The sequence below is a fragment of the Python bivittatus genome, unplaced genomic scaffold (genome assembly GCF_059951505.1).
Source record: "Python bivittatus isolate LINGU-HERP-01145 unplaced genomic scaffold, Pbiv_v1 ctg000840_np1212, whole genome shotgun sequence".
Lineage (NCBI taxonomy): Eukaryota > Metazoa > Chordata > Lepidosauria > Squamata > Pythonidae > Python > Python bivittatus.
Genome location: NW_028277113.1, coordinates 2,542,475 through 2,567,591, shown reverse-complemented (window position 1 = coordinate 2,567,591; position 25,117 = coordinate 2,542,475). Strand labels below are relative to the sequence as shown.

The 25,117-nt window shown below is 37.2% G+C and overlaps 1 protein-coding gene and 1 long non-coding RNA gene across 3 annotated transcripts in view; one reads left to right on the top strand and one right to left on the bottom strand.

The window, feature by feature from the left end:
* Positions 1 to 2,734: 2,734 nt before the first annotated feature.
* LOC148213688 (uncharacterized) lies at positions 2,735 to 7,883 on the bottom strand. The gene is made up of 3 exons (XR_015794009.1): positions 7,623 to 7,883; positions 6,534 to 6,625; positions 2,735 to 2,797 (listed from the first exon to the last, which is right to left on the bottom strand). It is a non-coding gene; the product is annotated as an uncharacterized LOC148213688 (long non-coding RNA).
* A 28-nt stretch (positions 7,884 to 7,911) lies between these two features.
* Positions 7,912 to 25,117, top strand: part of CDH18 (cadherin 18) — a 302,248-nt gene continuing 285,042 nt past the window's right edge. Inside the window, exon 1 of one of the 2 annotated variants that reach the window (XM_088130719.1) lies at positions 7,912 to 8,097. The gene's annotated coding sequence lies outside the window, so the exon portion shown is untranslated. Of the gene's footprint in view, positions 8,098 to 8,928; positions 9,009 to 25,117 lie in introns of those variants that run through there. The other variant, XM_088130718.1, reaches the window with a different exon arrangement.

Sequence of the window (25,117 nt, the reverse complement as noted above, 5' to 3'; positions counted from 1 at the left end):
TCATGGGGTCACGAAGAGTTGGACACGACTTAACGACTTAACAACAAAACAAAATATATTACTAAGAAAACTACATGGATAGATAATTATGATTGACAATATAATGCCAGATGATGGCCACCTCAGGTCAGATGGCACTCAACATACTACTCGGAAAGAGCTGAGGATCTTTTGGAGTTCTAAAAGTGTTTATGAAGCAGCTAGATTAAAGCCTTTGGGATATCTAGTTGCGGATGTTTCCATGCAGGAAAAGAAAATCCAAAGCTGTAGACAGAATTATGCCCAGAGTAATTTTGAATTAGGTGGCCTACAAATCTCAAAAATTAAATTAAATTACAGTGGGAACATGGGACATAAAAAGTATGAACATGGAAAACTCTCACCTACAGTGAAAAATGAAATGAATTGACCATACATTGACATTTTAGGTGTCAGCAAATTGAAACAGTCTTGAATTGAATATTTTCAGTCAGAATTTCCTCTGATTACCATTGAGAACACAATAAAAGCAAAGAAGGAATAGAATTGCTTTCATAGTCAAAAAGAATATAGCAAAGATGGTACTTGGATGCAATGCAGTCAATGACCAAATAATATCAATTAGACTTCACAGACAACCCTTTAATATGATAGCTATCCAAGTGTATGCTCTAAACCCTATTGCAGAAAAGGAGGAGGTTAATGAATGCTATGGTCAAATTCAGTCTGACATAGTCAGAACATGGAAGCAAGATGTGCTGCCTATGGATGGAATGGCTCTGAAAGTTGAAAATAGTAAGAAAGAAAACATAATTGCATGATATGACATTGGAAACAGAAATGAAGCAGAGTGATGACTTATTGGTCTCTGCCAATCCAATGATTTCTTCATAGCTAACATGGTCTTTAGACAACCAAAATGACATCTGTATACATGGACATCACTAGATGAAGTATATAGAAATCAAATTGACTACATTATTGCTAAAATGAGTTGAAGGAGCAAAAATATAGTATCAAAGGCATGGACAAGGGCTTACTGTGGAACAAATCATGAACTGCTCAAGTTAAGGTAAAATGGAAGAACAAAGGCAACCAGTTTCCACAATATGATAGTGAGCATATAGCCACCATTGTGAAGGAGAACATGAGGAATCGCTCTGAAGTCCTGAACCTCATTGATAAGGGATCAGAGGAACCAGGAAATGAAATCAAAGAAGCTATTAAGAATGAGTGTGAAAAAACCTTGCCAAAGACCAAGAAACAGAAGAAAGCAAACTGGATATCAGAGCAGAGGGTACAAGTTGCCACAAATAGAAGAGAAGCCAAAGCCAAAGATCTCAAGCAGGAACTTAACAAAGAATTTCAGATAGCTGATAAAAGAAGCAAGCAGCAGCATTATACAACACCTGTAAAAACACTGAAAATGGAAACAGAGATGGAAAAATAAGAAAAGCCTTTCAAAAGATTTCTTAACTCAGAAGGAAGTTCCTATCTTGAAATGGTATGTTAGAGGACACTGATGAACAGATAGTAACAGATTCAAGAAAGATCAAAGATGGAAGGACAATACTGAAATTCTGTATAGTAGTGTATATATTAATACCAAAGAACAGACTTAAACTATAGTATACAAGCGATTGTACAATATTATTAATTTTACATGCTAGCAAAATAATGCTCAGGATCATCCAGTGCAGATTAGAGCCCTACATGGAAAGGGAGATGCCAAATGCTCTAGCTGGTTTTAGAAAAGGCCAAGGAGCAAGAGACATTATTAATGATGCATCCTGAATAATTGAGAAAGCAAAAGAATACCAAAACAAGTCAATATGTGCTTCATTGACTGTAGAAAGGCCTTGATTGTGTTGACCATGTCAAGTTGTAAAATGTCCTTTAGAAAACAGGAATCTCAGAACTTCTCATTATCCTTATGCTAAATCTATATAGGATAGGAATCCACAGGACAGACAGAACATGGCAAAGCCGCCCGGTTCCAGGTTGGCAAAGGAGTGAGACAAGGCTGAATACTTCCTCCTTATTTATTCAACCTATATGCTGAGTATATATCGAGGGAGGCTGGATTAGAAGATGAGCATGGTTTAAAATTGGAGGAAGAAATATTTATTAAATCTGTATAGCCACTGTACATCCAGTGACATAAAACCTTGCTATACTGATGATACTACTCTTATAGCTGAAAATACAAATGATCTGCAAGGTCCAGTAATAAAGTCAAGAAGCACAATGAAAAAACTAACAGTAAGATTAAATATAAAGAAGACCAAGCTCATGACAATAAGCACAGCAACGAGCCTTAGAATTGACAGTGAAAATACTGAAGCAGGAGATAGCTTCTGCCTTTTAGCATTGATTGTCAACAGTAAAGGAAACAGCAGTCAAGAAATATGGCATGTATTAACACTTGGTAGAGTAGCAATCAAGGTCTTGGAAAAAATATTCAGATGCCATGACATGTCTATACTTACAAAGATCACAACTGAGTAGGCAACAGTTTTCCCTGTGACACTCTATAGAAGGAAAAGTTGGACTTTGTACTTTAGTTTATATTACTTATTATTGCTGTTAAAACTCTCAGTAAAATTATATATATTTATAATGAAAAGTTGGAATTTGAAGAAGCAGGAAAGAAACAATGGCACTTTTGAACTTTGGTGCTGGAGAATATTGTGGATAGTCAAGAAAACAAACAAATGGAATATAGGACAAATCAATCCAGAGGTCTCACCTAAGGCACAGATGAGGTATGTATTTTGGACACAGGTGAAGATCCAGTCCCCTTAAAAAGTCCATAATGCTGGGAAAGACAGAAGGAAAGAGAATTATCAACAGCAAAGTGCATGGACTCAATTATAGCAGCAATGGGTGCCTTACAGAAAAAACACACACGTGCGCACACACACACTGAGTTATAGATAAGTTGTGAGGTACTAAAAGGATGTACATACAAGATACTCTACAGATTAAGGACAGGTAACTGTTTTGTAGTCAAGCCAGCGATATAATGGTATGATCAGATATTTTTAGAGAATTTCCCCTCCATTTGGAGAGCCTAACTTTTTTTTTTTTTTAGTTTTTAGGCAAAAGCATTAAGGCCTAAAACTCACATGAATAATGTGCTATCAAAAATTGGATGGATATACTCAGCCTTGGCTCAGCAGATGTTTTATCGGAACATAAAATGCTCTTAAGGGAAACAGATCTGGACCAGCAGTAGCTACGTATCTCAGTAGTTCTTAATACATTGCTGATGAACCAGTTCCAAATATAAGTTAAAGTGCTGGTGCTTATTTATGTTTTAAAGACCTAAGTCAGTTTCTCTCTCTCTTTCTCTCCCCCGCCCCTCCCAATATTTGGAAACGATACAACTAAAACCTAACCAATTGGGAAGGCTCCTTTAAATGGACTGTGATCCATTTCCATTTGAAAATCTTTTTTCTCTTGACTGATTTCCTGCCCCCCCCCCCCTGCAACAGAAGATGGGGTCAAATTTGAAAGGATAAATTCAGAGATTAGGTTTTTTTTCCAAATAATTTTATTAAAGGTTACAAATAAAGAAAATAAAAACTAATTCAGACTACAAAAATATAATAATAAAAAAGGAAAAAAAGAAAAAGTGTAAAAAAGAAAAAGAGAGGAAAAAAGAGAGGAAAAAGTAACTTCCCCCTTCATCACAACAAGTATAATCAATTTTAATAACTTATCGCCATCTCTTAAAGTGCAACAAATACTCTCTTCACCCCATATCTCATCTCTTAACTAAAAAAACAAAACAAAAAAACCCTCATCAATCCATATCAGCAAAAGTCCAGTAAGGGTTACCAAATATAACTACTTATCTATTTTATCCTTGATCAAATAGCCAACCCTATATTCCTTCCCTATCCTTCTAACAATCTCGATTTTTAACCCTTTCAAATAAAGTCCCAGAGCTTGATTTCTTTTCATCTTTTTTTGTCCCTTTTCAAAGAAACCTTCAAAACTTTAACAGAGCTCTTTTTTATATCCAGTAACAAAAGTTATCCAAATAGCCTTTCTGATTTAATACTTATATATCTTCTTTAAGTATTGAAACATCAACTGGTTTCATTTGTATGTCCAGTACATAATTTTCCATGTCTTTCTCATTGCTTGTCACATTTAAATCCACATTCAAATTAATTTCAAACTTATCCGGTGTAGCTTGTTCTTCTTCTGGAGCTTCATTATAACACCATCTATCTATGACATCGGATAATTTCAAAGACCACTGCTCAAAAATGTCCACCAAAATTTCCACTGCTAAGGTATTTTGCTCCATTCTTTATTTTAATTGTAATCTTTATTGTCTTCTAGCTCCCTCTAGTGCCCAATCCTCAAAGTCTCATCCTATCATGGTTTTTTCCCCTTAAAGAAACCCAAGCAATCAGAGTTTCCCATGGGAAGGATTCTTCTAATTAATTTAAAATTATAATTCCAAGCCTATCTGGACCCTTAATACGTTGTTAACTTTCGAAAATCAACACTCCTTAGTTTTTTAAGGATATATTCAAATCCTTAACATCATTTTTAAAAATTCTTTCTCTAAAGAGAAGGTGAATGTCAGCCCTCCCAGGCAAACCAGACAGGAAACTCAATGAGCCATTTCTGCTTTATCGATAGGCTACATTAACAGAATCTTGCAAGTCTGAAAGTACAAATCTCCCACTGTCCCTATTTACCACCTGATCAGTTAGGGTGGGTCCTTTCTAAGTTTCTTTCTCTGTCCATTACTCAGTTGGGGGCCTCATTTCCTAGGCAGCATCTCTTCCCCCCCATCTTCCAAGATCATTCCCACATTCCATTACATTGACTCACCCAGTGAATGCAGTAAAACTTCCCGATCTACAGGGTCTCAAAATTTCTAAAGCAATTAAAAAAAAAAATCTAAAGTGATTAAGACATGAGGCTCAGTCGAGCTTTATGTCCTTAAAAAAAGGCTATGTTACAACTGGGCACAGATGGTTTCTCCCTCAACTCATAAGCTGACCGCAAAACCTCAATTCCTGTGGTCTACTCACAAGGAGTGACTGTCCAGAGTGCATGTGGGCTCTTCCAGGATCTCTCCTCCCTCCAGAGGGATTTCAGCAGCCAGGATCCTGCATCCAGCTGCTGATCTCCATTGTAAACGCCATCCCGCTGCAGCAGGAACATCTAGCTTGCCATGGCCCTCTCATCAGAATAAACAAAGATGACCTCAGAGATGAGTGTAGGACTACTCCACCCTGTTTTGCTACCCATATTTTGACCAAGTAGTCTCTTGATTGGATTACTGCAATGCACTCTATGTGGGGCTACTCTTGAAAATTTTCCATAAGTTGCAACTGGTTCAGTACGTTGCAGGGTGATTATTCAGTGGAACAGCTACACTGGATCTCATAACACCAATCTTGAAAATGCTACACTGGTCTCCTGAGAGCTACTATGCCCAATTTAAGGTAATAACATCAGTCTATAAAGCCGTACAGCCAGGTATTTAAAAGACTATCTCCCCTAATACTATTAATTCATGCATTAAAATCAGCTGGGGGGCTGCTTATGCTTTCAGTAGTGAGGGTGGTGGCCAAGTAGGGCCTTCTCAATGACAGCACTCTAATTATGGAACTCTTTCAGCATTAAAGACATGCCTACTTTTTTTTTTTTTAATCTGCACTCAGTTGTTACCGACTCTGCAGTGACTGCTTTGGACAAGTCCTTTGCAGTTTTCAAGGCAAGGTGTTTCAGAAGTGGTTTGTCAGAGCCTCCTTCCTAGAGCAGAGCCCAGCTGGCGAGCACAGGAGGCGGGGTTTCCGTTGCTTTGCGCCCTTTTTGGGCGCGCCTGGTTTTTCACGCTTACCAGCAACTGCTCCCAACTCCTTTTTGCAAGGCGCCGCCAGCATTTTTCCTCCCACCGGAGTGAGAGTACCCATTTATCTACTCACATGAGTTTTCGAACTGTTGGGTTGACAGGAACTGGGAAGGAAACAGGAGCTCACCCTGTTAATGCGAAGGCTGGACTCGAACCGCTGAAGCGTCGACCATTTCTGGCCGGCAACTTTCAGCAGGTCTGTCTGTTCTTTTGTTTTTTTGTTTTGTTTTTTTTAACTGGAGTGTTGGTTTAGTTTTTGCATTTATTGTTTATATGCATTATAGATTTTACTGTTTTTAAATGTTTTAAATGAACTTTATTTGAAAATATCCTCTTGTAAACAGTTCTTCCTGGGGAGGAAGAATAGTACAGAAAAATAAATGCACAAACAAATAACAATTATATATAAATCAGTGGTGGGCAGTGGCAGCTTCTGCTGGTTGATGCTTTGTCATGATATTGCTCAGAAAAAGTTTCTGCAAAAGAAAATGGCTGAGATATCATTCCAGTCCTGCTGCCAGTTAGGCCCACTAATGGTCATTTTTCCTTGTTTTGTCCTTCTAGCAAAATAACAGCAAAGGCTCCTACAAATGCAGCAACCCAAAAAAGAGACAGTATAGTTTTGGATTCGACCTTAAGGCAGGTGAGGACTGTAAAAAAGACTTACCTTGTTGAGCCATTGCTTTATGCCATCATTTCTCCAAGGAATCTTGCCTCATGCTGAATATGATGCCCTTTTCACACCTGGGCCAACAAATCCTTTTTTTAAAAAAAATATTTTTATCATTCAGAGGGTTTGTTTCTTTTTGGAACTCTTCGTTTTTAAGCTCCACAATCTTTTTTTGTGCTATTTTGATTGGTCCTGATTACCCACCTATGGCTTTTGAAATGCATATTATTGTTTTGGTTATGCTGCTTTCAATCACTTTTTTTTCTTCTAGATATAATCGCTTTAGTTACCTTGTCATTATAAAAGTCACTCTGAAAATTTCCAAGACCAGGAAGCAAAGATTCTGTCTTTCTTATACAGAAATCATAAATAGACTTACCCACTTAGGATTGCTTCTGGAAGAAAACATGCCCTGGCCTGTCACCTGAAATCTCAGGGGCCGTGGCTTGATGGAAGAGGCACAGAAGAACCTTTCTGAAGCTGATCCCCTGCCTTATTTCCAACTCGGGGATTGAATTCTTATGGGGGTTAATAGGTCCAAATATGCCAAAATGGAAGGTTACACCACAGAAGTGTATGGTGCTATTATTTATCTATTTATTTATATGTCAAATTTATGTCACCACCCAACTCCCCCACAAGGAGGGACTCTGGGCAGTTCACAACATATTATATGATGGGACAGGGGTTGGTTTGACCTACTGCAGAGGGAGGGACCCAGACTGTTCTCCTTTCTTTCAAATGGTTTTTCAGAGCAAAGGGGTCGATGAAAATATAGTATTTTCACAGGTTACAGTTCTTCAACATGGTCGTCATTTATCTTTAACACATCCCGCTCTTTCCAGCACAAATTTTATTTTAGAAGTAGCTGTTCTGCTTTTATCTCTGCAAGACTCCGGGCTACTTTAGCTACACCTGCTCACGGGGTCTCTCTGGAAATGGATCCAAAATATAAGTATGTTCCTCAAATTGTTCCTTCTTCCTGGGCATTCCTACAACACTCGATGCCCTCACTCGCAGAATAAATAAATGAACTATGCTTAAGCATCTCTCCCCCTCCCACCCCCCTCATTTTGCCGAACAAACCCCGCTTGGCTGGAGAAGCTGTTGATTTATTCTCTTTCAGAGGCCAAGGACTCTGCTCGGAAAGGCTGAAGCGAGGAGGCTGGGCGGGATCGCCCTTCCCGCGCCTGCACGCCCGCGGTCGAATGTGCGAGGGACTCCTAACCGGGATGAGGAAAGGGGAGGGCGAGGAGAAGGCGGCGACTCAGCGAGGATCGAAGAGACAGGCGGCGGCGGCGGCCAATCAGCGCCGCTTTCCCGAGCCGCAGAAAGCAAAAGCGAGCCAGCGGCTTAGGAGCCGGAGCTTTGGAGGTAACACAGAGCTGGAATTCTGTGCGCCTCTCGGTCGCGCTCTCCCTGGACTGGGAGCAGCTGCGCGTAGGGGATACAAGTCTCTCTTTCTTTCCTCACCCCCCCCACCCCTCCGTTTCTTTCTTTTCCCTTTGCTTCTCTGTAGCCCTTAAAGTTCCCTGTCACCAGTTAGGGCACGTCAGCTCAGGTAAGGCTTGCAATGAAACGACCCTTCCCCCTCATCCCCGAATCTATGCATTATTCCCACGGCGGGGCAAACGGGAGGCTGCCGCTTACACAGTCCTGCTAAGCCAGAGATAAGCTCTGAGGTCGGGGCATGGACGACTTGCAGTTTTTGCATAGCCGTGGTGTGTCTCCCTCCCCCTCCCCCTTCTTTCTGCCTTTTCTCATCGTAGCCGCTAAGAGCCTTATCCTGTTCGTGCGATGTTCTTCGGTTGCTGTGCTTTTGCTTATCCCGGAATGTTCTGAGGGAAAGCTACCGGTGAAAAGGAGGAGTAGAAGGGGAACAGCCGCGCCTGGGTGCTGGGTTGCGCGTGCATGCATTTTTGCTGCCCCCCCGCCCCGTGAATGCCAGCGGCAAACCTCGGTGCCGCTCCTGAACGTGGGGGGTCGCGCACGCCGTGAAGTGGGGATCTCAGTCAGGTCCGAGCAGGATAAGAGGGCGCAGATGTGGAGTTGCCGCTCGGCAGACGGCGGTTTGCCCGGTCAGAGTATCGAAACGCAGCCTCTTCGGGTCCCCATCGGTCTTCCTCGGGCGCTGCGCTTCTGCGAAATCTTTTTTTTTTCCCCTGCCCTTAAAAATGCAGCGAAGGCGGATGGCTGCCGGGAGCGCCTTCTTCTTAACGCTTTCAAACTTTCCCTGCCTTTTACTTCTCCCGGATAGAGAAGGACATTGCAAAGGAAATGAGATGCCGTTAGAAGCCTGCCCCATTTTTACTACAGGAAAAAGATGATACGTGCAAGACTGGGAGGGGGAACTGTGAGGGATCACGGAAATAATTTGAAGACTCCGGAGAGGAAGGGAGGCAAGCAAGGATGTCCGACAGTCTTTTTGCTCCTGATACCCATATCAGTTCGGTGTCTTGGCCTGCAAAAGGGGTCAGCTATGTTCTTTCTGAATTACTAGACTTAAAGAAGTAGTATACATACCTGGAAGGGTGGTTTTTATATTATTTTTAAATATTAATTTACTCCACATGTTCATTTCCTGATCTGTATGTGAAATCATAAACTGGTGTTGCTGTCAGGTGCTGATATAACCAATATTTCTTCCCCTGTGTTGCAAAGAAAGCTAAAGGATTACAGTTTTATGAAGTGAGAGTAAACTCTGATCAATCCAGCTAAATTTAAATATATTTAAGTCCCACTGAGTTCAGTGGGTGAGAATGAAGCATGTACTTATTTTTCTCTTTGTATGTATGTATTGGAAGGTAACAATGCTTAACTTTGCTGGATTGTATCTTAAGGTTAAAAAATGCCCAGTCATCACTTTTCTTTAATTTTAATAATGTGATTGTGTTTTAAATTCAGTTAGTAGTCCAAGCCATATACACAGGTGTGAACATGATTGAGTAGGCATTCTATTCATTTTTAGAAAGCTTGACTATATATTTAGAAACATATCTCTCTCATCTATTAACACTGTGTTGCAACTATCTGTTTAGACCTTCCTTCCTTCCTAATATTTAATTCCTAATATCATTTGGAACTCCCCCCCCCTTTACAATAGATATGAATATATGAAGTGATTTCTAGTAGTAATGTTGCAGGTATAGATTTCTTAAACACACTGCTGGTGGTATTCAGTGGTATTTCTCAATATTCTCCTTCTTGTTTGTCACCTATATATTGGATTGTCACAACTGTGCCAATAATAGTTCTGCTTTTTATGCCAGTGGTAGCATTAGAGGTGCTGGGAGGCTCACAGGTTTTTCTTGCAGCTGCAAGCCATTGCATACTTACCTGGAGGAAAGTCCCACTGAAGTCAGTTAGATTTGCTTAGAAGTGAAAAGCATATTTTGCATTCTGTGGTGAAGCATTTGTTATCATAAGATGCAATAAGAACATGATTATCTCTTCTATTTTAACTTGAAAAGTATGATTTACTATCCAAAACCAAAGAATATATTGTGAGTTATATTGACATAATGTGGATCAATCCTTTTCATAGGTGGAAATTCATTATTTATTTGTTTATTTTGAAAGTCCATTAAGATAATATGAAATATAGTGTGTTGTTATAGTTGTAACACACTGTATAATAATGTTTATAAACATGTATGCCCATGTGCATGAGAAAAATATTCTAAATGTTTAGATTTGTTATAAAATTTTCAATAGCCTTCCATAAAGAATTGACAAAGCTGGTAGACTTGAATATCAAGTTTTTTTTAGTAACTTGATAATTGTGGATATTTTAAGACTGCAAAATGATATATCATTACATTAATATTTGGTTTAACATCAGACATTGAATCATTTTGTGTTACTATTTTTTAAATTATTTCTACCCTGCATACCTTCAGGAGGACTAACAATGTAAATATTGTTAAAAATATCCTTTAAAAAACAAAAAGAACATACAGTGATACTATCAGCAGAGTGTTATCAAGCTACATACTCTTAAAACATTTCAGTTGTTTATTGTATATCCAAAGGTAGGCATTCAGCAAACCAGTATTCTAAAGTTGGGTGCCATGACTGAACAGGTCTCCTCTGTTGTGCATCATGGGAGAATACAAACCAGTAGATCAACTGGAGTGTCTGGTTGTTAAGGAGAAGGCTATCCTTGAGTGATCTTTCACTTAGGCAGAAATTAAGGTATCATTGTGGAAATGTCTCCTCCATGCTTGTTGAACAAATCAGTACTCTCAGCTCTGATCTGATCATCACTTTGCAAACATGACATTGAACTCACTATTGGTGATCAGCACTGTCAAAACTGTTGATGTAAAGCATAGCCTTGTTGAAGATGAATCAGAAAGATGATGTAATTTAAATGAATAACTGAATAAACTTTCATAAACGTTACATTACAATATATAAACCTTTAGGAAAAACAGAAAAGATTCCTAGTTTTATTTCATTAATAATAAAGTGCAAATTCTGCTTATGTTAATACATTGTAACAGGGGAACACATAAAGGTCCATTTATTTATTTAATCACATTTGTATAGCCACCCATCTCACATAGTGACTAGGTGACGTACATATTAATAATCAAAGTATATAAAAACTGTTAAAACAACCAATTTGGATTAAAATAAAAAGATAAAAGCAAATAAAAACAAAATGGCAGCAAAAACATAGAGTGCATTCTATTAACTGTCATACAGCCGTCTAGCATTTCCAAGTTAAGATTTGTATTTTGTTTACATTTGGTTACCAAGAATTCAAAGAAATCAAGTAAGCAAATAAGTCATCTGCACCATTATATGCATTAGAGTAGGAATCTTAAAGTGAGATGTAGTATTTCTGCCATTTCTAAGCTTTAACTCATTTTATAAAGGTATGTGAGAAAGAGGGGCTCATTTTAGAAGTGAAGAGGCTGGAGAAAGATCTCTCCAGTTTAAACCTCATAGGCCATGGCTCCAACTCTGATTAAGTCCTTGTGCATTGCTTCACAGATAAGTTAATTAGATATCACTGAGTTGAGCTTGACTGGTGGTTGTCAATTTGAACAAATGCCATCTATCTCAACCTGCTTCTATTGATAATCTGCAACTGTTCCAAGGATGTTCGTGTGGTTTTCTTAATCCATCTATTTTATCCATTGGCTTCCCCTTCTACTTTTCACAACCTTGCCAAGCATTGTCATTTATTTTAGTCAATTGTCTGCCTTAAACCACATGTCCAAAGTATGCAACTCTTTGCTTGCACCAAGGAAAGTTGGCTTGTTGATTATAGCCATGGTGGCTTCATTGAAGTGGCTAAGAGGTACATGGTAATGCTTCCCACTATAGTTACTGGGAAATACAAGTCACCCCAAGAATTTAATGGACAGAGGTGATCATTGGAGAGAGAGTAGAACTCACCTACCTCAGTGTGTATGTGCAAAGGTGAGATTCAGTCTGGGGTAGTTGTTAGATTAGGGCTGGATAGATGGTTTTGTAGTACTGGTTGCTGTTTCAGTGAGACAAACACATGCTTCATTGTAGGGTATCGCTACAATATTGGGAAAGTTACTCCATTGCTTAAAGAAGGCGGACCTTCTCTGTTGGAACACCTGCCTTTTGGAATAGCATCCCCCTGGAGATTTGCATGATCCCCCCCCCCCCCCACTGGCCTTTAAAAGAGCATTTTAAAACATTCTTTTCCCCCAGTCCTTGGATTAGGGCAGTGTTGTCCAAACTTGGCCACTTTAAGATGAGTGGACTTCAACTCCCAGAATTCCCCAGCCACCCATGAAGTCCACTCATCTTAAAGTGGCCAAGTTTGGACAACACTGGATTAGGGTGATTGAGGTCCCTTTTATCTGTTCTTATCTCCATGTGTGGGGGAGAGAGTTGGTTGTTGTTCCCTCTTGATTACAGTTTTTTTTTTTTTTTTTGTATAACTTAAACCATTCAGAGTTGTTGGAATTAGGTGCCTAGGAAATTTAAATATAAATAAAGTTGTCACAGCTGTTTCAGTTGAGCCAGAAGTAAACCAGCCAAGCTGTTTAACATTGCTGACATTGTGGAAACACAGAGTTCTGAAACTACATTCAGTTTGATCCATAATCCTCATGTGGAAATGCTTGTGGTCTGGCAATTTGGAAGAGTTTCTGAAAATGAGTGTGGAACAAAGTGAGATATGCTAATCATCTCTGTCAAGTAAGCCTGGCCAAAAATAGGGGAAACAATCAGTGACAGACTCCAGTTCTTTGGATTGATTGATTGCTGGATTACATGATTTGTATACCACACATTTCAAAGTGATTCTTGAAGGGATGTGGGATTGCAGCCTGTCTGGTCAGCAAGTGTGCAAGAGTTAAAATTTTACTAAAATAAATGCCTGTTTTCTTTTAATGCTGGACTATTTTAAGAAGCAGGTAACAGTGTTCTTTATTTTTTTTGGTCCAAGTGGAAAATGAGTGCTTGCTTGTATGTATGTGATTGAGCATATGTAGGTTAGCATGAGGAGGTCTAACATACACTGAAAATACTTTCCATAGATTGCTCAATGGTAAGAGAAATTTTGCATGACTGGAATGCAGCATTTTTACACATTGATATATAGCATTAGCAACTCGAATTGCTGACTCTTCCAAGTATAAAACCATAGCTTTCAGGGAGGAGAAAAATAAACTTCAAGCATCTGAGCAGCATCATAGCAAGACGCATATTGGCCACCTTTATCTGATAGAAACATTTACAGTCATGAGAGAAAATATTGTTCATGTTCAGCTGTATAGGTGTAGACTCAGAGGTATATGTATTATTATGTTCATTGGAGCTTACTCTATAGTAGGTTGTTTAGGTTACAGCCTAATACAAATTAGAACTGCAGTCCTCTTCGTGTTTATTCAGCTGTAAGCCTACAATATAGAGTGAAACTTGCTTCCAATTCAGCAACCATCGGACTATCCTGCAAATTTCTGAGGCAGTCCTTTTAGGTTTCAAGTGGTAAATGTTCCACTGCATAACAATATGCTGATTTTACATTCATAAAATATCTCCATAAACATACACACACAATCTCTCTCCCTCCCTCAACTGTGGAACAGAATATGATGTGTACAAGCCACAACACATTTTCCTGTGTTGATCTGTTATATCAGTGTGATAAAATGGCATGACTTTATGTAGATAGTTGGTAAGCCACAGCTTGCATTGTTTGTTTATTAGACTTTCTGTGGCTCCTTCAGATTCTTTCAATTTATGAAGCAAACATGCCAGGTCCAAATTCAGAATTTTGTAATAGCTACTGTGAGGCAAAGTGAAGCAACTACATTGTGCCAGTAGACAGATGTTATAGAATTATTACTTATTTATTTAGTCTCATTGACTGTTTACTATTGGGTGGTGGAAAGTGTTTGGGGGATTGTTATTTGGTTGGTCTTGGGTAGGTACATATGATTTTGGGGTGAGCCCACCCCGCTTGCTGTACTCAGGACTCAAAAGGTCTTATGTTACTTCCAGTTAAAACATTCCCTCCCTCCCCCCCCATTTATACCTATGCTCAAGGAGGCTTACAGCAATAATAGGATTTATTTATTTCCAGTGTACATTTGTTTAATAACTGTGGGAACTTCTTTCCCTTGATATTTTCCCCAGTTTTTGCAGGAGAAACATTGTAAATAGGAGGTGGTGTTGCAGTAAAACAATTTTCTGTGAAGTATGTTCATTTTGGAACTAGTACAATGACTCATTCTTTGTAAATTGCTGCACAATTAAGTTTTTATTAATATTTTGCTACAGTGTATATACATCTGGTCCTTTTTATGTTGTTAGACATGCAGGATACTGTGTTGGACTAGGAATGGGAAGATCCAGTTTTAGTCCACCCTGGACTACAGGTGACTTTGAGCCAGTTAGTCTCTTACAAAGTTGTTGTAGAAAGAAGTAATGCCACGTGTGCCACTTAGAGCTCCTGAATAAAGGGATGAATGAATGAATGAATGAACAAACAAATGCAGAGTCAGTTTTAACAAATGGAGGTTTTGTTCTTGTTTTTGGTAAGGGGAAAGTATGAGGAACAACATATGATAACATAATACCCATACTCCTCCCTCCCTCATTTTGCTTTAAGGGCTTCACCCTTAACTTTTTCATAAAGCCAGCCCTTTAAAAAAGGTTTAACTAAAGTTGGAAGTGTGGTGGCAGTGGTGAAAGATATGAGAATAAAAGAATAAATGATTGCAGGCCAGAAAGAGCTAAAGGGCAGAGAGGAAAAGTGACAGTGCTGGACAAGGCAACCCAAATCAGCTGAATCTCTCCAAATGGCCTGGCAAATCCAATTGGCCCAGGCACTAGCAAAATTAAGAGGCATGGAGGGAAACTTCATTAGAGTCCAGGAGTTCTAGAAAGTTCTGAACCAGAGGCCAGGTGCTAACAAACCTAAGAGGCCCAGGTTGAACAAGTAATGTGAACTCAGATGTTGGTCTCTTCAAAGCGTAGGACTGGCAAAGTTGAAGCCAAGCCAGAGGCAGACTAGAGTGGCAATCACTACCACCAGTCACCTGGAAGGCTCAAAGCATCTGTAGCCTTCCAGAGACAGAGCAGTGACAATTTTAACCTTCTGTCCAGTGCCTGCCAACCAGAAGCCACAGAAGTGACTGTGGAGCAAGGTGGATTGGGGAAGGTCAATGACTGAAATTTGAAAGGGCCAGGAAGGAGAAGCGTTAAAGAATAAGAGCACAAAGAGAGAAATCAAGAGTACAGAATTACAGATAAAGTAGAACAGAAGATAAATTAGAAAGAATACAAAACAATAGTATCTTAATTCTGTAAGTAAGCTCTTTGGTTTGTAAATAAATCTTGATAGTGAAAATCCCAAGGCAATTGTATGTATCCCTGCCTTGACTGGTGCCATGTCACAGCAAACCTACAACAGAGAGAATGTAAGAGATGGTACTTATTAGATATTCTTCTGTATTTCTTGGGATTTCCCCAGGTAGACTGCAACCCTTTTTATAATTAATGGCCTTGTTTCACAGCTAAGATAATTAGCACAGAACCTTTTGAATCTAGCCATAGAATGCTAACTAAATGAAGCCTCTTCAATGTAGAATCTTCATAAAGAAATGGTAATATATTTGAATGCCAGATATTTGGTGCAGATAATAGAGGAAAACAACTATGTACATAATCCCTTCTACAGGCAATCTGCCTAATAGAAGCAGTTCTGATCCCCAAAAAGTTTTTATATTCATAAGCAAAGCATTCACTTATTTTTCTCTACCATGTTGACTTTTGAATCTGATCAAAGCTGATAGGTATTGGTATAGTGAAAAGGATACATGATATTTGATAAATCTAGTCTACTCAACTTTGTTTTCTTGTGATGACTGCCCTTGCTGGATCAGAATGTGAAGAAATAAACAAACATCTCAATCAATGCTAGAAGGGGGAAAAGTCAAGGATGTACTTACATGAATGGTGATTTTTGTCCTGTTACCCAGACTTTCTGGAAGAACATATAATGGGAAAAAATAGATTGCTTTATTTGAGCTGGAACATTATCCATTAACAAAGCTAATGGGATTTATTAAGCAAGGAACTAAGGTGTGTCTGGTGTAATGGGACTGCTGAGATAAGGAGCTACATTTCCCAAGAGCTCCTGACATGACCTGTGATTGACCTTGAAAAGAGCTGCGGTTCTTGAAAGAGAAAAAAAGAAGAGAGCCAGAAAAAGAGAAATTTGGGCAGCTCTGAGAGATTTGGATACCACATTGTTCTGAGAGGTGGAATGAAAGATGACCATTAGCAGATTGAAACTAAGGGGGTGATTCTGGGAAATTGTTATACAAATGATGTTAGGGAGACTCATGGCATGATGTACTACTTTGTACACAGCTGCTACTGAGATGACATGTATGGCAACCTGATTTAAACATTTATTTATTTAGTTGTTGCTGTTGCTGTTACACAATTCCATTATGTGTCACCCCTCTCTCTGACCTTGCCGATTGACTCCTTGTTATTATATAAATAGCACTGTAATTGCAGAGGTAGGGTAGAGTAGAGTGCTTATGCTTCCTACCTTGAGTATTCTCCACTGTCCTGCTTAGCCCTTCTAGTGACTTTTACCCACACTAACTGGAAGTTAAGCTGAAACTTAATTTAAAACTATGTTTATTGACTGAATTTCTGGAATATACTGTATAAAGGAAAAAGAAAACGTCTGAATTTATTTCAGGTACTAGAAAAATATCAGTGCTGTATGAAACTTTGAAGGAGATGCTTTGCATGGCACAGGAATATGTATGAAATATATCTTTTCAAATCATTAAAACAGAGGTGCAGTTTGCAATGTTCATGCAGTTGCTTCAGAAGCTGCATCTCGTAGTCACAAAATGGGTGCTCATTCCCAGCCAGGAGTAGGTTTGAGCTATTTTGTCTTTTCTGTTTTAAGTCTTTGTTCCATGGAATTCCATACCATTAAGTGATTTTGCAGATAGAGCTGACATTTAGGAAATGCTGTCTGACTATATAATCTTGAAAATTGCCGCTAGTAAAATAAACATACATGCAAACATATCTATCTTGTTATTCTTTTTTTGGGGGTAAGCAATGTTATGCAGGGTGCAAAAAAGGAGTAAGAAATGATAAGCCAAAGAAATGAAAGGTATGAGATAAGAAAAAGAAAGGAAACATGTCTAAAATCTGTGCATACCAACATATATACATATACATATACATATACATATACATATACATATACATATACATATACACATACATACATACATACATACATACATATATATATATATATAACACTATACTTCTGTATACCTTTCTGCCCTTGGAAACCATCCTTGCCTCCTCCACATCCATGTACCACTTCATACATCACTTTTTGTTATTTAAATTCCTCACTGTTCTCTTATTCAGGTTCTCATTAACTCCATTCACCCACAGTTTTCTTGGACTTCTTCCTTTGGATCTATTTACTCTGTCTTCATATATTTGTTTTGTTAATTGATTTTAATTCTCTCTATATAATGAAACTGTATTTATTCCATATTGGTTACTCACTTTTGTATTCGGTCCATGTTCTTAAGTATCTTGTTCCACTACATTCAGTTTACTTTTCTGCTGCTCCTGACACACTCACATCTCACTTCCATATAACAAAGTAGGCAAAAGTACAATTTCTGCTTCTTTCAACAAACATTCATTCCAATCAAGAGACCACATCCTACCAGCTTTTGAATATCTTAAATATTTAGTAAATATTCTAAAAAGTTAAATTAATCTACTTGCTTAATTTTTTTCATTTATTTGTAACTTTTAATGTTAATTTCATTTTATCTGTCAAACACTAATGTTCAAATTATAATTCTTTTTAAAATTTTATTGAATAAGTTTTTCAACAGAATTAAAAACAGTACAAATTTTGAATTAAAGAAGAATAAAGAAAAGTAATAAAGTGAAAAAGAAATATAGAAAAAGAAATAGAAAAGAAAAAAGGTTATAAAGAAGTGGCTTCCAGTCTTTTTGACAGCAGTTATAAATGTATTTATATTGTACCTCTCTCTCTAAGGTTACATCATAATTTCCTTGTTTCCATAAGCTACCCTTTCTAATCATCAAACCCATAAATCACAAGTTCATTTTTCTCTTTTTTCAGCAAAAAGTCCATAAGGGGTTTCCAGTCACTGATAAATGTAGTTATTGATCTTTCTCTAATCAAACAAGTTAATTTTGCTGTCTCTGCTAGTTCTGTCATCTTCGCCAACCAATCATCCAATATTGGTATTTTGGAGTTTTTCCATTTTTGAGCATATAATAGTCTTGCAGCAGAAATCATACATAAAAATAATTATTCCATGGCTGTTTTCTAATTGACTGTCCGTTAATCTCAGCAAACAATGTTCTGGTTTCAGAATGTTGATCTTTAAAATTCTTTGTATCATTATATGTATTTGAACCCAAAAATTTCTGGCTTTTTTACAAGTCCACCAGGCATAATAAAATGACCCTTCATGTTGTCCACATTTCCAACATAAATTTGAAGTATCTTTATGCATTCTAAACAATTTTTCTGGACTCATATACCAGTGGTATATCATTTTATAAAAAAATCTCTTTTAAGTTATCATGTAAATTTCAACCCTTTTGACCGCATATTCTCAAATCCATATTCCTTATTGCATTGTTCAATCTAATCTTAACTGCAAATCATTCAGGTTGTCAGCCAGTAATACAACTTTGTCTGCATTTAAAAATACATATATGTGCACGTTCCCAACTAACTGATCATTAACCTCACTTATACACCTATCCAAAAATACATTAAACAACTAATCTCATATCCTTGTCTTACTCCTTGTTCAATGCTTAACCGTTTGCTAAGGATATCGTTTATTCACATGCAGGTTTTATTTTGACATAGATATAATCACATTCAGCACACTGAAGCCTATTCACTTTATCATGCACTTTCTTTAAATTGAGAAATGCACAATAAACCAACTTTCTCATGTTCATACATTTTTCACTGACATACTAATGAGCAACAATTTGATCTGTTTTTCTGTTGCCTGATATAAAGCTACATTGGACTTCCCAAACTCTGTGCATTGTCGCCTCTGATTGTCTTCTAGTCACAGTTCTGCCACACAGCTTTCCTGGCATATATAATAAATTAATTTCCTATGGTTTTTGCATTTGCTCTTGCTATCTAAACACTCAGAACAGTATTACAACTTAGCAGCTTGGTTCTGATGCATAGGCACGAGACTGACACCATTCTAGAGACAACCTTACCCAAAAAAAAAAACAAACCCAGAATCAAAAGCCAGTTGTTTATACAGGAGAGCACTGTGTGGCTTCCCATCTGGAAGAATGACTGCTTATATTTATAATGCTTAAGTTAAACCAGCATTTTTTTGTTAAATAAGCAGCTCTTTGAGCTGTTGACATGTAAGAATTCCCTCCAGTTTAATAAGTTTACAGTAGTTTTTCCCTTAGAACAGATCTCCCTGCATTTAAGTTTAGAAAGGTAGTGGACTTTTTTTGGGGGGGGGGACTATTTGCAAAACTGCTTTCACCATGGGCAGAGGTACCCCAAAAGCATCCATTTATCAGAAGGGAAACAGGTGAGGTGACACCCTGCCATTTCCTTTAGTATCCGACTCTTTCTTCCCGGTAGGTACATATAGTCCCAAAGCAAGCACTGGGAAACACTCAATTCAAGTTTGTTTTTTTTCAACGAATGCCTATGAACGTTCTCCTGGCTTCAAAACAGTTCTAGTAAATATAGATGGTATGTGAGCGCAATACTTTTCCGGGGGCATACCACCTTCCCATTTTTTAAAAAAATTAAAAGAATCTTAAAACTAAATATAATCAAGGAAGGAAACTGATAGAGGTGGTCTCTCCACTGCATCACTGGAGTGATCATGTTTCCCATCCTTTTGCCCTTAGATGTACCCTTGAGGAAAAACTGTTGATTCCAGAACTGTTTGAATGAAGCTGTGCTTGTTTTCCAAATGCACATATTTGGAAGACAATTGAGGTTACTGTTCCATTTTGCTGTAGTTACTGTACGCACTCATACACACAAATGACAAATTATATACAAACACATTACAGATCTTCTTGTAATCTAAATTTGAATATAGCTTAGGGACATTTGAATTGTTTGCCTAAAGACATTAAATAATAGACAGGCTTTCTGTATTTTATTATATACTAAAAAAAACCACGCTGGCATGAAATTAGAAGTAAGAGTGAACTACAGACTTTCTATCTTTTTTTTTTTATTTTTTTAAAGGTAGAATTTGACACTTTCATTCATGACTAGAATATCACGATCTACATAAAAAGCTATGAGTGTTGCTCCACAGGACTATTCGAATGTTAATTATTCTCATTAATTTGTAATGAGTGTTTATTCTATCCATCATGAAGCTTATTATATTTTAATGAGTGTGGCAACTGCCCTGCAGAGAAAAATTCTCCAACCTATCTCTATATGTACATAAGTGGGTAGCATTTAAAATTAGCAGAATTTATCCAGAGGGTGACTTGTATGAATAAGGGCTAATATCCTAGAAACTGTACCAGCATGGCTGTGTTTTAAAATGGACAATCCAAAGCAGTGTATTCTGATTATGAATTGTTTATACTTGACTGCTGTTTCCATTTAAAACTCACTTTAAATTTATTTACAGATGTTAGAAACAAAAATCTGGAGAGGACGTGAAGAGTTTGTTAATTTGAGATTGCACCATGGTGACTTTATGATAACTTTAACTTTAACTTTTTAACTTTTTTCTTTTTTTATTTATTTAAAACAAAAATATCATTTCAAAAGATATAATATTGATAAACGGGCAAAGAAAATTATTAAAGTTATATAATTCTCAGCATAACATTACTAATGGTTGACCATACCAAAGTACATTGAGTTATTTTTATGATATGAAAAAGTATACATCTTTGAGCTTAGTGCCAAAATCTCTGCTGTATTGTTATTTATTAATACTAAAAAGAAAAAAGAAAATAAAAGAGGAAAGGAAAAAACCCTACTAAAACAATATAGAAAATATTTGAAGTTGACTTTCTTCTTTGTACGGATACTTCAACTGATTTACAGCATTTATAAACATAAACTTTAGAAACCATACTGTATGTGTTTCTATTTGCCTTCTGCGTAATATATAGTACTTTTTTTCCATTGTTATGCAGAGTTGTCATAAGTCTTGTTTTCATCAAATTTGCTCCATGTGCATAAGAATGCCTTTTTTCAGAACAGATTTTATATTCTAAAAGTGGGAATTTAGTAGAAGCATTACCAGTACAGTCACAAGCAAAGATCACCCTTTTCTCTCCTAGAGCATTTCATATATATTGTGCTTCCAGGTTTCTCAGTCATCATGATGCAAGATGATGTCTCTTTATGGAGTGATGGCATTGATCTACCGTTAAACACACCTCAGATCTTTCTTTGTATCTGTCAGTAATCTAGTGCAGATGTTGTAACCAGACAATAATTTGTTAATAACAAGTGATTTCATAAGTACTCTCTTCTATAACGTATGATTCCTTTCTTCTTTTCTGGTTGCTAAAACTTTTTTTTTTTAGTCAGATCACACTTGACCAAATGATAAATGAGGAATCCCACCAAACTCTGATATACAAACTAAACCATAGTTTAGAGATTCTTAGTAATCATGGTTTGCATGGATTGGAAGTCATGATAAAGCATGTATCTGGTAAAGTCCTTACAATCACGAAGATAGAGTTGAGCCAATTGCACCAGCATGAATTGGGAAAATTGGGCTGCTGTTTGTATATCTTCTGTCAGGGAAACTTCCCTCTTCCTTTCCTTAGCCTTGAACTTTGGACCTCATGTAGTAATTATGCTTATTTTGTGAAACTTTAGAATAAAGAAGATGGTCTTAATTATGGCTACTGGGAAGAAACATTTTCTACATTGTTGATAAGTTATTTTAGCCCACCTAATAACTCAGTACATTTCACATGAGATGAAAATATTACAAATTAACTTGATTCCTTCTCTGTAGAAGATGAGATCTGTACGTAAATTTATTTTGTTGCTTAATGTGAGATTCAAATGCATGCAAATCTTTATAAATGAAAATGTATACAATAGAAGTACTTTTCTAGAAAAAACAGTGACCTCTAGAGTTCACAGAGTGAAATCAACCATAACATTTCAGTATAGCTGAATTACTGATTAGCAGAACTTAAAACTGCTAGTCCCAAAATTTACTTTAAACTGTTTAACTGTTTAACTGTGTTTCCCAATAATTTGCCAATATTATCTTCAGTTCAGTTACATGTAAGCAATTTATGATAGTGCCACTTAGTACATTCAACATTTTAACATAAATTGAAAACTTTAAATGGGTGTTCTGAACTAGAATGCAGTTACTGCATTGATATGGTTGGAATTTCTTTCCAGTTAAATACAGGAGCTTAAGGACCATAAAGAATGCTTATTCCGTGAAGTATAAGTAAGGTTGCCACTTCTTTTTCCTCCAGGCAGAGATTTTTTTTTTTCAGATAGCTGATTGATATTCAAAAATCATGTGCAGCTCCCTTTCCCCCAATTGTATCTGGGGATCATGGAGAAATTTGCACCTTTTGAACATCTGCCTGTCATTTAGTTTTTAAAGATAAAGAGCCACTTACTGAAAGACTGTGGCAGCTCTAGACACAACTGGGGATGCATTATCCCCAGTTCAATAACAATCTGTTTGTGACAGTAAATCAATTGTTGTGATAGTGTGATATCTCTCATTATAGCCTTGCTTGAAATACTCTGGAACAAATACTTTTCCCCTGCAGCTGGTGCTTTCTTTGACTTTCCTTGTTCCTGGTGAAATTGTGTGCTACAAATACATGCAACTGTACTGTACATAAACCTCCCCTTAGCCTGGCTTCTTTCCCAATGGCCCTTTCTGTGTTTTGCACAAGAATCTGGGAAGAATGCTATAAAAAGTCCAGCAGTTGGGAACCTTTTCAGATCTTCATGCTGAGCATGCAAACGTGTAATATGTGTGTGCTCATCCCCGAACTCACTTACCTTGCATATGTGTGCATACCGATCTGAAGTTACAGCCTAACTTCATCTCTGCAGTTTCTTCAAATCTTCACCCTATGCTGATTAATCAGATGGGTAGTACCAGCCAATCAAATAGCATGCAACAACTGGGACAGTTCTTCTCTTTGATTTGGCTGGGGGATGATGTGCCAAAAGTCGCCTAAGAATGAAAGCAATGCATACTCACTTTCACAAGATTTCCTCCAGATTGTCCTCAAACCAGCCGTTAATGGCTTGGGCTGTGCATGGCAAAAATTTCCTCGTGCAAAGACCAATGTAGAAGGTGCTTTATCAAACATAGCCCTGTTCTTTTTCTAAGAGTAAAAGGGTCCCATCACTTTGAAGTTTCATTTGGCTGTCGTAGGACCAAAGTGCCTACATAGCATGAACAGCTGTGCTTGGAACACCAAAGATGCTGATTGTGTAAGGAGTGTGATACGCTGGCATTCAGCTTGAGAGTTCTCAAACATAATATTAGCAAGCTGCCTCCCAAAGGCTATGTGAGGTTGATATCCTAATATTTATTAACCAGCTTGTGTATTTTCTTTCTTCTAATAATTCTGCCTACAAAAGGCACGAGAGGTTGGTTTCTTTTCCACAAGCAAAATGAAGAGATATTTTGAAGTCTCTCTCTTTGGTTTTAAGTGTCCTTTGGAAACAGCATGGAATGAGTTAGAGATTTCCTTTCAGATAACTGCCAATATATATCCATTATTTTATTTTATTTTATTTTATTTTATTTTATTTTATTTTATTTTATTTTATTTTATTTTATTTTATTCTGTTTTGCTTGGGTTGCTAAATCTCACTGAATTACAGCAGTTCTACTACTATTGATGGATCCCCTAATGTGTTTTATGTCCCTCTTATTAAAATTGTAACAGAAAACCTTCAGTAAATAGAAGCAGGACACAAGTTGCTGTGAGAGCATATTATTTCTCTTCACAACAGAATATTTAGGTAGAATTGTTGTGCTTTATATCCATTGTCTTGAGTGGCAGATTAAAAAACATCCCCTCTTCCTTTCACATTCTGAAATTCAACAAACCATATGAAGGTGTTGGCATGCAACCTATAGTGTTGTTGTGTAGCCCACAAAGTTTTATCGTCATGCCACAACATCGCAGCAGTTTACTTATTGCCTAAATTCAATGATACGGTTTTATGAAGTTTAACTGCTTTTCTTGGTTTATTATTTAATAGTAATCCCTTTGGGACATTCTGTGGGAAGGTATATTTTTTGTATTTATATTCATACAAATGTTGCCCTCTTCATAAGCATTTCCAGCTGAATGTGTTTCCAAATCCTTTTCAGCCTTTCTATTAAATATGATACATGTATATATAACATTTTATTTAAAAGAGTACTGAGTAATAGGGAAAAGGAATTATGGTCGTTGTTTTCTCCTTGCAACAGACCATAAATGATCAACTATTCTTCTACTAGCATTTGCACATCTTAAAATTTCTCCATCCATTTTCTTATCTTTGGTAAACCTTCTATCAAGGTACACAAATTCATCTACTTGTTTTATTTATTGCCATTTATGTATAACTTTCAATTGTTCATTCCATTTTTCCTGTCAGATACAACTCCCTCGGTCTTTGGTAGATTCATTTTCAGATCCCAGCTCCTCATACCCTCTGTTTAACACTGATGGCAAATCATTTGAGTTCTCTGCTGACAACATGGCATTTATGTCCTCAGCCCATATACCTCTATTCTATATAGAGTTATCAACAAATACATGAAAAACTAAGGCAACATCACACTTTCTTGTCTTACCCTCTCTTCTATTTTGAATCACTATATATCATATTCATTGAACTTATCAACCAACCTTCAATACCACATGCATACAATCAATAGTTTGAGCCTATTCACTATTTCATACACTTTCTTTAAATCAACAAACTTTTCACATTCATATACTACTCATAGACCTGCTGAAGGTCAAAAACCTAATCTGCATGTGTTCTG